The 16,593-nt window shown below is 36.5% G+C and overlaps 1 pseudogene; it reads right to left on the reverse strand.

Annotated features, from left to right (window-relative positions):
* Positions 1 to 1,385: 1,385 nt before the first annotated feature.
* The window catches only part of LOC149152253 (boron transporter 1-like), a 49,434-nt pseudogene continuing 34,226 nt past the window's right edge, over positions 1,386 to 16,593 (reverse strand).

A 16,593-nucleotide genomic window follows, 5' to 3' on the forward strand; every position in this document is an offset into this window, starting at 1 on the left:
AGAAGGTCAAAATACATGCAAAATTTGACTTTCTGCCCCTTTTTTGAGTTGCCGAAACCAGTCTTGGGAGAATTAAGTTTTGATAGGGCAAATGACCTCCAAATTCAAAAATTCTAGTTGGGTTGGAAAGTAGACGCACAGACCTTTCCAACGAGCTATCCTGCATCCAATTCTGACACCTGAAAGTGCCTCAAACAGAGCTCCCAATGTGCACAACCCGTTGAGCAGGGGGACGCAACCTGTTGAGCAGATTTTGCCAGAATTGACTTGTTCAGCCTAGAAAACGCAAATTTGACTCTTTTTGACTTTTTGAGGTTATTGATGGTCCTCTTGGATGTAATTGTGACACTTTTTAGATACTTTTACTCTTGTTTAACACTTCTAGAAGATTCATTCATGTAAAGGGTAAAAATTGAATGTATGAACTGGTTTCCAAGTTTATAGAGGCAAGTTGTTTTGACTGCCTATTTTGTAGTGCTTAGTTTAGAAGTGGTTCAAACAGCTCCTAGGATAGTGAGCTCGACCCATGGAGGCAGGGAAAGAGGTTAGATCATCTATATTATGTACTTTCTTGCTCATTTTCATGGTGGGACTCTTGAGGGAGAAGCTATCATTGTATATTTTCATTGTATCTCTGCAATTTTTGGCTAAGGAAGACCAGGGTTTTGCAGTCATCTTTGGGATTCTTGTGGACTCATGTGTTGATGGTGTGTTTCTTCATGTTCTTGTAAGCTTTGTTATGTGATTCATTTCCTTTATTTACTGCTGCACATTAAACAAATGAAGTGTTAAAGTATGAATTCATGCCAGCCATGCTCTGCTTTTAAATTTGTTTAATTTCAATGTTTTCTACTGTCTAAAGGGAATTCAAAGTCATTGTTTGCTCTCTTTAGCTCCTCATCTTTCATTCCTGATCATCCATCTTAGTTTAAGGCATCAATACTGTTTCCTACCTCGCCCCAAGGAACCCCCTGCAGAAACTGTGTCCAATCCCCGCACCCAAAATTGCAATTCCTCAATTTGCCACCAAAAACCCTAAAAACCCCAAATCAACCTTTTAAATCAGTTTACTAGCCTAATATCAGTGTTACCTTGTTGTTCATCTCATCCCATTGAAGATCTGTCGAGATTGACCGGAGAGAGCCTTCTCCTGCCCCGTAGGGCTAGCTACGAGGCTAAATGGTTTGATGTAGCCTTGAGGTTTACCTTTCTCAGCCTGAGGTGAAATTTCAAGCGCTAACACGAAGAATCCACAGTATGAACATTTTTATTCCAACGTTTCAAATCCCAAATGGGATCCATCTTATGCCCTGATGATGGATCCCATTTGGGATTTGAAACGTTGGAATAAAAATGTTCATACTGTGGATTCTCCGGAAAATGAATCAAAAGATACAAACCACAGATGACTTTCTATGAAGCTCAAACCACTCACAGGATCCTTTAATACCACCATGCTTATTTGGCATGCCGAGGGTCTACAAAACCACAATACGAACATAATAGATTTCATGCTACAAGAAAACAGAAATACTTCAAGCTCGACTTCCATTACATTTTTTTATACGCATTATATGGTCTACCCTGTCCTCTGAGATGGACAGAGGTTATTTGTGAAGACACACCAAATAAAACTGAGTGATTTATGGCACAATGATTAAATAATGATAAGCCAACAAAATATGTACTATTCAACATAAGATATGCTCACTGAAGGGAAAGATTACTGGCCGAGGATTTAGACTCCAAACACCTAATTGGAAGTTGGTTTATGTGGCCTCACTTGGACTCATATTTTTTCCTTGACTAACCAAGGGAATGCCTGAATGCTTTTCCCCTCTATGAGGGCTATGTGTCTGTCTAATCTCACTTATACGGGGGCTATATATTTGTTTAGCTTTTGCAATTTGGGGACTTAATGCAGACTCAGATCCATGAATTGGTGTGCAATCACTCGAGCTAGTTATCCATGGACTATTGTGTGTTTGACCTCACCGCAACTCCGTGTAATCATCTCATCCAAAACTTCACCATCATTTGCACCTCTCCCCATGCTTCCTAGTCCGAACCCCTAAATTCCAGCTTCCTGCAATCAACATATGTTACAATTTAATTTATTACTATTCATGCTACAGGGCTTATGAAATAGAATTGAGTAATATTTTTAAATTTTTTTTGATATGTTTCTTGCACTCACTGTTATATTTCATGGCATTCCAGGGGCTTCTTCATACTCTGTTGCATCCAGTTCTTGAAGATGTGCCCCTTTGAAAAACTTGGGAAGGATATACTGCCTCGCTGGGACTAACAAGTTACAACATTATCAGTAGTGGGAAGAGAACACCATCTATAGGCACCCATGTGATACCAAAACATGCCAGCAAATAACATGTCTGGAAAATGGTGAAAGTGTCAATTGTCTTGAAAGGCACCATTTCAAGAAATGTAGCATGATACTCCTAAAGTACTCTGTAACCATCGATTCAACATTAATCAGCTTTGAAAACTATATTACAAGCATTAAATTTAATCACATTATAGTTTGAATAAAGTTCATACTTGTATCTACGGCTTGGAGCAGTGAAAAGAAACAATATCCTTTCCCAAAATTGATTTCCTGGAAAACTCTCTATGGCCATGAAGGCAAAGTAACCCCAAAGCACAGAAGTTGGGATCTTTCTAATGATGGGCATTGCTGCAAGGCAACCAACCACCATCAGAGATTTCAACAAATTAATCAATCGTTGTTCTTTCACCTCAACAGGAAGCAGGTCATCCACATCCTTGTCAACATTAAAAATTGATTCATCAACTGGGGCATCCATATTCCCAGTACTTGTGGCCAATTGAATTGTGGTCTCTTTCAATTCCTTAAGTGCCTGCACAAATGGTTGGGACATGACAAGACAAATAAATAAAGGGAGAGGAAAATTAGATAAAGTGAAACACACAAACTCAAAAATAAGACCATTACCAAGGCAGGTGGAGGCTGATAAACCAGTGGGGTCTGCATTTTCTCATAGGCTTCTTGCATGTTTCTGTATAATTGCCCTAAGGTTGAATTTTTCTGCATACTTTTCCAGACTGTTGTCACTAACTTGCTAAGCACCAACTGTAACAAAAGTACTTGTAAGTTACTCAACTATAAAATGTCTGAATTGTGTCTTTGCCCTAAGAAGTTGCAATTGATAATTCCAATATATAGGTACCTGATGTTTGAGGGTAGCTAAGATTTTCGTGTGCATGGGAGATTGAGGAATAACACCATTTGAAGGAGGTATTCCAACAATACCACATAAAATAGTCTGCCACAATAAAAGGAAAATTTTTGAATCCACTAGAGATTTTTTATGGAGTTGAAAACAAAGAATGAAGAGTTAGATCAAGATGTCTTTAGGAGAGTAAGAGCTCTTCCAAAATAGGGTAGAAAATGACAGTTGAACCTAAACATGAACTCCGAAGAGAAGTAAGTCATAATGGTATGAAGAAGGTTTTCTTAAGTTGAATTCCTTTTGTTGGGCAAATTGGGATGCAACGATGTGATCAAAATAATAAAGCACTGCAATCATTGTTGTCGGAATGAAAGCTCCAAAAATGTATAACAATGGCACATCAAGCATTTCCTGTGTGGAAAAATAAGTACTGTTATTGCATGGAAACAAAAACAAAAAAGGAAAAAAAAAAATGGATTCTATGTTTTGAGGTGGTGGTTGAAAGGCAAGATCATTGCCTTATCATGTTTGGGCTATGGGAGCACACATTTTATGTCAAAGGGAGAATATAAAGAAGGATTATGGGTTATAAGCAGCCAAGGATCATCTCGTTGCCTTGTGTTGTTGCCACCCCCAACCTTCCAAAGGTCAAACCAACTATCTTCCAATCAGTGGAAAGGCCAACACCACCGCCTTCCAAATCACTAAAGATTTATTGTAGGATTTATTTGGAGATCTTATACAATCCTCAGTAGATAGAGGCTGTATGTACTTCCAACCCACCACCTTTCTCAATAAGCCCTTCCCTTCTATAATTCTCTAAACATATTTAGCAGCCAGGGCTCTTTCCAAGCAATGGAGATTTTAAATGTCCCATGCTCATAGCTCTTTAGGAACAACAGTTTTTTCCATGAGACTCGAGGAATATTCTTTTTTATGTTTGTCCCCAGCCCATAGGAATCTGAAACTAAGTCTTCTTACCTATTCCAAGACCCGTTTGGGAATAAATGAAAAAAACACTCAGTACACAGGGATGGCTTCAAGTAGGGATTTCACCAACACTAACTTACCCCTCTTGATGATAACCATCTATTACACCATATTTACATCTCCTTTTCAACCTTAGAAACCATCCACACCCATTCTATTTTCTTGCAGTCACTGAATTTAGATGAAAACTTAGTGCTGCGATTACAATTGAGCTAATTGAGCACCCAGTTTACAATTATTGTATTGGGGACATTCTTATTCCACTGGCATCTATTACAGAGCTACTACAAGTGTCTGGTGTTGTTGATTCATCAGTTGATGATAAGGTGTGTCAAAACATCTCATCACTTGAGAATTGTATGAAAACAGAAAATGATTCAAACATTGAGAAAGATTGTGAAATGGAGCCAAAACCTAAGTATTGTATTAGAACAGAGCTATCTTCAGAATAGAGATCTTTGAGAAAAAGACAAAAAGCTAAGGTTAGTCTGGCCTTTGAGGATCAATCTGGTGGTGATAAAGAAATTGAACTAAAGCCAAAATGCGTAAATGAGACCAAAATTACAGAGAAAATTTTCCAGCAAGGGTCTTCAAGAAGGTGTAAGGCTAAAGTAGGTATGGATATCAAAGAATTAGATTTATCCTCGATTGAGAATATTATAGGTCTCAAAAACGGGGATATTGAAGTGAAGTGGGTAGATGGAATGATTTAAAAAGTAAGTGCTCTCTTGTTTTTGCTTGGATCTATTCTTTGTTACATTGATGTTTACTAACAACAGATGGCAAAGAATTTCAAATGGCCAGTCATATTTGACAATCGTAAACAACTTAATTTCCAAATAAATTTTTGTTCAATAGACTTGAAGAACTAGAACCACCACAATCCAACTACACCAATGGTGAAAATCCTTAGCAAAAGTGGCAATTTTTTTTTTTTAAACTTGGTATACTTGATCATGTTACTTATACAGGTTTCCATCTATTTTACTAGTCTCCAAAGAGAAACTCACTAGTGAGATGATGCAGGCTACGCTACAACAGGCCAATAATCTTTTTATCCCCACAGCCAATATACGGGTCAGGGTACAAAACCTAGATCTTTGAAATACTCATTCTCTTGAGCACTATGAGCAGTGATGCGTCTACTGGGCTCCAAGCCCAACATTTTCTAGGAGGGAAAATGGTGGAAAAAAACAAAGAAACAAACAACAAAGTTGTCAGCATTAAGAAAAATTGTTACCAGACATCCTTTGATCATATTCCAAAGAAAAAAGATAATGTTTGTCCTCACCAAGAGAAGATCAATTCCTGTTGGCTCAAGACCTGGAACATGCACCTAACCACAAAGCAACTACGAGGGTCAATGCTGTTAAAACTTCACGAAACTTGATCATAACCAAAACAACTTTAGCAAGAAGACATGTCAATCACCAATGAAACAATGTAAGAACCTAAATTCTGGCATAATTTCTTACACAAACAAGAGAATGCTACATCTATGGTGGCAAAACAATGATCAACTACTTAGCCAACCTCTTCTGAAGAATCACAGGATCACATGAAGCAACGAGCAGGGATCATCTCCATCATTAATCCAAAGAGTTCAAAAATGCAGTGCTACCCATGAGCAAACAACACCAACAATGAGCTATCCATGTAGATCAAGATAATCATAGAGTTACTTCATCATCAATGCAAACATATGGTGCATGGAATCCATTGAAGAAAATACATCACTATCATAGAATATACCCTTATTCTCAACAAGGCACCCCTAGAATTAATTAAAAAAGGATACAATGTCACTAAAAGAATTTGTAAAACCATCAAGAACAAGAAGGTTTAAATTTTGAAATATAACTGGAAAAAAACTATGCCTCACAATCAGAAAATGTGCTTCAAAAACATAGTCACTAGTATATATCATATTGAAAATTTTAACAAAACTTCTTGCTCAAAAACAAACATCGTTTATATACAACATTTCACCTTTTTCTAAGGGCTGGACTTTTGGGAAAAAATTTGTGGTTAGAATCCAAAATAAGCGTTATCTTTCACAGTTCACCATTAGAACCTTGCATGATTCAAAGCAAGGGTTCCATCACCATTGAGATGTTATCATCAAAACCAACATAAAAACCACTTGAATATCATATCCTCTACACATCAACATAACAAGTAAATACTCGCGCTATAAAGCATAGAAAACCATATTGCACAATATTATAAAATACCCTATCAGTAACAACAGATGGCAAAGAATTTCAAATGATCAATCATATTTGACAATCGTAAACAACTTAATTTCCAAATAAAGTTTTGTTCAATAGTCTTGGAGAACTAGAACCACCACAATCCGGCTACACCAATGGTGCAAATCCTTATCAAATGTAACAAAATAATTTATTTTTTTAAATGGTATACTTGATCATGTTACTTATACATGTTTCCTTCTATCTTACCAGTATCCAAAGAGAAACTCACTGGTGAGATGATGCAGGCTATGCTACAACAGGCCAATAATATTTTTATCCCCACAGCTAATATACAGGTCAGGGTGCAAAACCTAGATCTTTGAAATACTTGTGCTCCTGAGCACTACAAGCAGTGATGCGTCCAAAAACACCAAAAAACTCATTTCCAAAATTCCTACACCTTTGTCTAACTGCAAACACATCTGGTGCCAATTGGGTCTAGCTCCACTGGTTAGGTGGAATGATTGTTATCCTCCCTACAATGGTTCTATTCCCACCAATGACATGTTGATATGGCCTTTTTCCCTAAGGAATTTGCTTAAGCCTAGGTGCCATCCTCAGAATGAGGCAAAGTTCCCTGGGTTTTCTCAGGATATATTTTGCAAAAAGAATTTTAGTCAATTGGGTCTAGCCCAAGCAATTGAGGGGGAATGGTATCCCTCCACACCTAGGACCAATTCTCACAAGTGACATGTTGACCTCTTAATGAATGTATTTTTGATTGCCCCATACCCCAAATAATTTGGGTTTACCCTAGATACCATCCTCAGAATGAGAGGAAGTGCTAGGATATATATTCCAAAAGAAAATTGTAAATTGGGGCTAGATTGGGTGGCTGTGAGGAGTGTTAACCTTCCAATATTAGGATATACATGCAATGAAATATATGTGGGAGATTCTTGTTTTAATTAGAATGGCAACTCGGGTTGAGAATAGCATGAGATAAGTGTGTAAAACTACCAAGAAACTTATTCTAGATACAGTGTTCCACCCTAGCTTAGGAATGACATTTTTAAGGGTTCACATGTGTGCATAAAAATCACCTCACCCCACCTCAAGCCTCACACTCCACTATCTGAGGAGATCTTCAATGAGGTCAAGTAGTAGGGGGAATTATCACTAGGGGAAATTATAATTCCCCCCCACAGAACTCGGCTGAAGTTGTAGAGTTATAAAGTCACAGGTAAGCACTATCCATAACAACATATCGCAAGGTTCCATAGGGATTTTGAGTCATTGTTTTTGAGTGAGATGTGTGTCCAATCATTTCTTTGTAATTCGTCAATCTATCTTTTATAGGACTTGAACCATTGAATCTGGCTTCATCAGATATCCCTAACCCTAATGAACCTAGTGGATATCACCATCACGTGTGGATAACACTGCTTCAAATACAAGACCCAATAGGGTAGACTGAACGCATGAACTCATGCACCCAACATACTTAGAAAAATACACCATTCAAAAAATAGACATTCATGCATGCCCTCCCCTGGATGGGTAACTATTCCTTCCTAATTGAAGACAATACATTCATACATGTGCCTCATCCAGTGATCCTACTAAACTACTGCGCCTCCATTAGACGATCTCTTATGCGCCCTCTACTAAACATCAACTTTCCTCTGTACAAGATGGAATGTATTTGTTGAAGGATGATGTTGTTGTCAAAGGAGAATAACCACTGAGAAATAGGTAAAATCTAAGACTACCTCCACTCTTGTATCAGATAAAAGTAAAATTGTTGTCAAATTAAGCAATATTATTAAGCAATTTTCTCTTTGTATACTTAGCGAGCCAAAAATGAAAAATATTATATGATATGTGGGTACATGGAGCAGTTAGAAATCAGTGTACTTCCATAGACTGAAATGGAGTACAACCCTTTTACAAGGCCTATGGTACCAAGTGCAACATCTAGTTTAATCACAATAATATTCATTGGCTTGTAGCAATCTTCTTCTGGAAAAAACCTGGAAAAGCTTTATTACGCTTTGAATTTCAAATGCTTGTTAAAGGATCAAGTGATAGTTGCAAAGAACAAATCAAACTGGGTGATATCAAAACAAAATAATTTAGTATTTCCAAGACAAAATAACATTACTGATGTATCTTTAAATTCCATGAAAACAAAACAATTTGACGTATTGAAATGATATTAGGAGATTAGTAAACAGGATCAAATTAAGTGATGTTATGGCCATACCATTGTATCCATTTACGCTTCAAGTGAAGAGACTTAGCAACACCAAGACATCGAGTGCCCTCCAAGACAATGTATTCCTTGTGGTTTGTAGAGAGTCTTCTCACTCTAACATTGGGCTCTTCAAACCAAATTTGCACAAGGTCATTGCAAATGTAAAAAATCAGCAAGACACAAATTTGGTAGTAAATATGACCAAAATAAGAACTAGTGCAAACAATTTTCACAATCTTGCTTTTGAAACCAACATTATAATCTCCTTAGCATTATGATCAGCTGTCAGTGTTCTTCCCAAGTCAACAAACTTAGCTCTGCCTTGACGAAGTGTAATTGCATAAAAGGAATGTTGGTCTCATGCCAATAGGTCTCCTACGATGAATGCATAGGAACCTAGTACCTAGACCATTTTTCTCTCCGCTTAGCTACCTAGGGCTTATTTCCCTTTCCAAATATCAATAATTATTTTCCAAGAAAACAAAAAATAAGAATAATATTTTACTATATTCTAAAAGGTGAAGATGCTGAAATCATGCCACAAAGTGAAAGGAAATCAAATATCTTTCCTCAAACCACCAAATATATTAAGAAAACAACAATAACTATAAAAATAAAACTAGATCTCTCGATCTATGCATGAAATGAGTCAAGCGACTAAAAAAAATCTGACCAAAACAAACCAAAAATTTAAAACTTGACAAAATCCTCTAAACAAGCAGCAAATAAACTGCTAAAATTTTCTAAGATATCAGAGCTAGACATCAACACAATTTCATGTACTTGAATAAGCCCATTGTTGCTTATCGTTAGACTTCTTAAATTAGTTATTTATCATTTAATACTAGGACACTGTCTATGTGAAAAAAATAGGTCCTAGCTTCATCAAATATGACTTCATTTCCAATCAAATATCAAATCCAAAGGACACTAACTCATTACTCTTGGATGGTGCTAAAGTTAAATACACAAAATAACAAAAAATAAATATATGATAAAAAAATAGACCTGCAAGATTGTATTGGTAAAGTGTGACAGGGACACCAATAACTGAGACTAGAGAGATTTATAGAAGGCGATAGTTACTGCTGTGTGTCTATTGTGTGATTAGTGGTATGGTGGAGAGACCTACCAAGAAGGGACGTTGGTCTCAGGAAAGTGTAGTAGGGAGATCCATAGAGCATTTATGTAAAATGAAGATGAGAAGTGTTGTCTTCAAGTTGGTTTATGTTATGGTAGAATTTTGTTGGTGATAAGTGGTAACAAAACACTTACATCAATAGGTAAAAAGTAAATTTGGGGCATGAGTTGGACTGACTCATGTTATCTCATCCCTTAATGGTCCTAAGGGCATGTGGTGACCCGAACAACTTAGTACCTGAAAGACTTGAAAACATGGCTGACAAATGACTAACAAGAAATGGCTAACAAATGACTTGAAAGTCTTGTTAAATTTGTTATTTATCATTTAATAATAGTCAGACACTATCTATGTGAAAAGAAATAGGTCCCAATGTCACCAAATCCAGCTTTATTTCCTGTCACAGATAAAAAACAAACAATGTAATGATTAAATATGAAACATCAATCATAAAATAACACACATCAAAGTAATGTCGCTGCAATGTTACAATGAAAAATACAAATATAGAGCCTATTTTTACCTGAAGTTGACATATAGTAATTTTGCATGATCAATGGAACATGTATACCAAAATAAGAGTACTAGGATATTTCAATTTCCCAGTTCTCATCTTGGTCCTCATTTTCTCAATTGTGAACATGATATTCTCTAAATGAACTGTCACTATGAGCCTCCATAACATTATGTTCTATATCAAGTTCATTATAGAGATTTGTTATATTGTTTTCTCCCCTTCTATCACAATCTCATCGCCAAAGAGTTAGTGCTCTTTCATATGGAAAATTGTCAATGTCATACTTTGTTACATATAATATTAAACATGTATCCACATATTTATCAATCTTGTTCCTCAACTTTGAATTCAAGAATGATAATGCACTAAAAATTCTCTCATCCTCCGCTGATCCCAAAATCATGGTTTGACACAAATCTGCTAATTTGAAATATTCTGATATGTTTTCTTGCAGGTATTGGCTAGAACTTAAAGTAGTCCATAATCTTGTTATTAGCACCATTTTCATTAGTATTCTCCAAAAAATGATATTGCTTCCACATTGTTTCAGCAAAGCGTCCACCTTGTTGATACAATTTTGATGAATCTAAAATACCTTCATTTTGTTCTCTATGTATCGAGACTTTCTTGCAAAAATGGTCTACTAAACATTTTAATCTTTTTTTAAAATAAGCTTTTAAAGTTCTTGGACATTGACAATTTTTCCAATATTGAGGATATAGCACACACATGGCCTCCAACAATTCATCTCGAGGAAATCGTTCTCTTATCTCTAATGATAGTGATCTTGCAATTTCTATCAAATTTTGTCTCACTGAAATCATAGTATTATCAAATTGGTCTCTTGACACGGGGCAACCTTTGGTGATTCATCCTGTCTTATTAATATAATGAAAGGGAACCATATACCCACACACTGCAATACATAGCATCCCTTTTTTGTCAAACGTCAAAAAATTTTCAGTATTTTCTATATTGATGATCTCAGTCCAACTTTTAAACTCTGGACCAGTGAAAGAGTCTGGCATCATATACAAATTATCCAATGCAAGACATGCTGACTTTCTCGCATTTGTGTATTCCGCAATATACATTGTGCGATTTTGAGATATTTTCACAAGGACATTCATTTCATGTAGCATAGGAAGAATTCCAGCCAATGTCAATAATGTTTCTATATTAGTTAGTCGAGAAAGAAGATCTTGAGCTTTGTCTACATTATAGTGATTTTCATACATCAACCCTACCAAAGATTTAAACTCACTAAATAGTCTTTGAGCTGGTCCATTTAATGAAATTCATCTTGTATCAACATCTTTCAGTAGTTTTTTTCCATCCGTAATACCATCTGCAAATTGTTGAAACTCTAAATATCGTTTGGGACTACAAGAAAAGTATGCATGAGTCTCGCGTACAAGATCTTCAACTTTTGAAACTGATGGAAACATGCTTACTATTTTAAATGCAAGATTCATCCTATGATCCATACAATGAATACTAAGCATATATGGTGAAGTTGATAGTTGTAGCCTAACACAAAGGCCATTCCTTTGTCCTTGCATTACCGCTGCTCCATCTGCTCCAACACATACCAACTTTTTTGCAATCATTAATTGATCCATACCACTTTCCTTCAATCCATTAAGAACAAGTTCATAAATATTTTCAACTGCAGAAGTCTCTCTCATCTTATTAATCCCAAGTAAATAGGAATGCCTAATATGGTCATTAACCATATAAATGCTCATGCAAATCCATGAAGTATTATCTATAGTCGTAACCTCATCTAAAGACAATTCCAAAAACCTAGCATTTGCAATCTTCTCTTTCAAATCATCCTTTTCTACTTGAGCTAGATATCCTTCCCATCCCCAACCACTGGTTACAGACTAATGAGAAGATGGAAAGTTTGGCACTTGAAGAAAAGATAGAAATTTCATGTGATCTGGATAATCTGTCATAGGACGACCTTTAGATAAGATGTGAAATACAGTGCTTAATTGTATCATCTTGGATAACAAACTTCTTTCCATCATCTTTTCTAATAGAGATATGATGGTTCCTCTGTCTGCCTCAAGTTTCCTATTACTTAATAAATATTTTATATATTCTTCTACATATTCAACATGTCGACATTCCTCAAAAGATTTCCATCTAACAATAGATTTCTCTTTACCATTTACAATTTTCTTTTCATACACCTTTCCTACATGCTTTTGTACCATATCTAGCTTCATCTAAAATTTCACTACCTTTTGAGTTTTCCAACTACACGCAATACATCTAACTTGTCAGAAAACCTCGTTCTCATTTGTAGGAGGTATTTCTTCAATAAATGGAAAACTTGAGACCCAATTTTCTTGGAATCGTCTCATATGGCCCACTGGCCTCTTTTCCTTTTTTGTGAATGGATTGTGTCACTTTCCAAGGAAAAATCTTTAACATTTTCATCACCAATTTCTGTTGAAACTGCATTTATCTCACCCTGACCACTTGAGGAACCTGCTATTTCATCCATCGTATGGATATCAAATGCATTTCCACAAGAGTTAACCTCTAGATCTTAGTAACAGATTGTTCAAAGGAGATTAAATCATGAAGAGAATGTGTATTTTTGGATGGAGCCTTTTGAAAGTATGATAATACATCTGTTTGCCTTGATGGTTTCTTCCCATGATTATCTTTTGACATCTCACTAAATATTCCACAAGTAAAATTTCAAAACGATCTGCAAACCTGCATCAACAGTTTCCAAGCATTGAGATATGCTTCTTATAAATTCACTTGTTCATAGAGAATATAATTGTACTTTGCAAAAGAATTATTGAGTCAACATTGAAAGAACATATATCAGAAATTGAATTTTGAGGCAAAATGGAATTTCACAAAAATTATTTAACAATGATAATGGGAAACTATTAAATTTTAAGACATAAAATATAATAATTCGTTTGTATAACATCGAAACAACATCACTTATGCGATCGGAATGAAAAATGTCTCAGGGTAGAGAACGAAATAGGTTTTTTCTCCCTAGCTTGGATTTTGCTCGAATGGTGTCACTGCGAGGCTGGGGTTCCTTGCCGCAACATGCAGGGACGGTGGCCAAGGTGAAAACACCTTTCGGAGTGGACCAAGTAATGGATGGGGCAATATTGTGCCATTTCAGGTGGATTTTTCTCTATCTTTACCTCAACGGAAGACCAGGGAACTCCTCGGTGAGGGGGGTTTTGGTCCTGCTACGAAAACACTTGTTTTTTCTCCCCGGACAAATTCCTGGATCATTAATGGTGCGGAGTTAGGGTTCTTGTTCTTGGTCCATGATGTTTTTCTGTAGAATGGGAATCTTGGTGTTGTTTCCTCTGCTTCCCACAGGGGAGTGCGGGCTTGGGTTGCTCTTGTTCCGACAACAGTTTTTGTTAAAGACATATGTAGGGTCATTTCTGGGTGGGTTTCTCTGGGCAGGCAAATCTGTCTTCGCTCAGCAGTGGACAAGTCACAGGCTCCCTGCCTCCAGTTCAATCAAAGCTCTGGGAAAGGCATACCCAAAATAGTCTTTCCCTACGGTTTCAAGGATGGTACTGGAACTAAGAGGCTAGTAAGTACCCCCTGCTTTCAAATTTTCATAACTCCCCCTGTTGGGACATCACTTATATTCTGGGTAAATAGAGCAGACAGTGTGATGATTCTGAAACAATGTATCACACAAAAAATTGGATACCCTATGAACAAACAAAATTTGTTATACCGAAGTAGTATATTACAGCAACAGGATAATCATCTCCTACAAGATTATCATATCCTATCAGATTCCAGAATAGTCCTCAATTTGAGGCTCAAGCGAGAAGTGACGGCACCCACTAAACCCAAAAATGAAAGTGGGGGAGGGGGAAGTAGCTCTACAAAAGACACAGGAACAAAGCAGAAACTTGAAAATGGGAGATAATCATTCAAGAATATACTTCAAGGGAAAAAATCAGTCACAGAACCAACCAAACAGGCAGGGTCTGCCCCAAACCCATACATAGTGGAGCAACTTAACCACACCCCAAACCTAAACTTAGACATGCCGGAAATAGATGATTATTGCACCTCTTTTGAATCCCAAGCCATTATATGCGGTTTCAAATTTTGCCTTTGGGCTATAATTCGCCCCTAAAATTTACCATGATGTCAACTAGTCTGTTGGAAATCCCCCAGGCAAGCTGAATTGGCACATGGACCTGGAGGACCTCAATTCAACCTTAATCATAGAGACAATATGAGGATCCTCCTCTGTTTGAATTGTTCCTAATTTCCTACAGAAGGTGGTTGACAGGATTCAGGACCTGGTCCCCCCCTCCCAAGCTAGTGTACAATATGCCTACCATGCCCAAAACTCAAAAGATGATGCTAAGCCAAATGAAAGGGTATTGCTACCTGAGGAAGAAATTTGGACAACTAGAAATCTAAGTATGGAAAGGGTAGAGCCTCCATCCCTTAACATGTGAAAAATAAATGGTTAAAATATAATGAGATGGAAAGCTTAATTTGGAAGTCTTGGCAGGGTCAAGGAAAGCCACTATTACTTCCACATCAAGAGGTTTGTTTAGAGAAAAGCTCACCCACTGAAAGTCAGGGCTTCTTTCTGACCAATCACCAGCCTTAGGAAGATGAGACTTCAAGAGAAACAATCAAGTCTAAAGATATAGGATTTGATGGATGCCATTGCTTAGTTGGCTTGGCATTCTTTGTTTTATAAATCAAACAGTGTAAGCGGAACTATTTTGAGGAGTACGAAAGGTTCAAGCATGTCTAGTTCCCGTTTTGGGAAAAATGGTGAACATTGAGCCTTAGCAAGTAACACATATCCAGAATTATCAAAACCTGCATTTTGCTTTTTATGATCAAAGCAAACCTTTGTCATTGAAGGATCTCCTTTATGATATACCAGTCAAGGGTAAAGCTGGCCAAGTTTCTTAGTGATAACAACATAATCTTATATGGTCTGGTTAAGAAAAATATTCAAATTCTGCTTGGCTTCTTGCTAAAGATATTTCCTCAAGAGGTTTTTCATTTTGCAACATTCTCAGAAATTTTACAGTCTGGAGTGTCAAAGAAAGTTATCTTAGGAATGTTCTCAACTATGATCAAAAGTCTAAGGACCTACCTGTTTTTACTGACATCTAAGTGACAACGATTTTCTCATGTAATTCTTCTTAAAGTCAAAATTTTCAAGGGTTTGTGCTCCAAGTGGGCTATTAGAGCCTACCAACCTGCAACTTCAATGACAAAAATATTCTAGGCAATACAGTCAGTACAAAAGAAATATATTTTATAGATATAGTGTCATCATGCAATACCTGCCAATAGAAAAATTTAAGCCTGACCAACTTGTAGGACGCTGCAAGTCAGGACTCAGATTTAAAGGTTGTCCTGCCTTTATTACAAAGTTCTATCTAATTTTGTAGCATAAGATATAAGGCTGAGAAACAATGTAGATAAGGCAAGATAATTTTATTTAAGTCTAAATAAAGCCTGACAGATAGGTAAATGGGACTAAGAAGTACAACCAGTGATGCCAATATGTAGGGGAACCCTTATATGGTCTGGTTAAGAAAAATATTCAAATTCTACTTGGCTTCTTGCTAAAGATATTTTCAGGTTGATTATCCTGGTGCTTATCAAAATACTCCATTATATTCAAAAAAATTGAAGTCACTTTTAAAGAAGGATCTGCAAAATTAATCAATTTGCAATTGTCTTCATCTCGTATATTTTTATGAAGAGGAAAACAACTATGATCGTCCAGTTTTGACTAGTGAAAAACAAAAGGGGTTTGACCAACTGGTTTCAACTAAAAATGGCCAAAACCAGTCTCAGCCAGCTAGCTTTGAATACGCCAATTTTCATAATTCAATTGGACCTCTTTCTCCTTTACCAAAACATTATTTATTTATTTTTAAATACCATATTACGTACTTTCAGTTCATCACTGTGCTTTCCCCTCTTTCATGCAATAGCTTGGGTGTAACAGTGTAACACATTTCAAGAGTTAAAAAGATCCTAATGGCATCTATTTTATTTGAAGGTTAACTGTGTCTCTTTTTCTTAGGGGTTCTTCCTTTAGAGATAAAGGATTCATGTTACTAGGCCCTAGTAAAGCATATCATGCCATAGAAGACACATCATTTGAGACTTACCTTCTGTGGTTGTGTAAAAATTATGTACAATCCACCTGGTTGTTGAAGGCATCCCTGACAAGAGATTTAGCATGGTAGAGCAAGGATATATTATCGCCT

This window comes from Pinus tabuliformis, chromosome 9 (genome assembly GCF_031772625.1).
Source record: "Pinus tabuliformis cultivar Carrire ecotype Pingquan chromosome 9, CPIR1, whole genome shotgun sequence".
In the NCBI taxonomy this organism is placed as follows: domain Eukaryota; kingdom Viridiplantae; phylum Streptophyta; class Pinopsida; order Pinales; family Pinaceae; genus Pinus; species Pinus tabuliformis.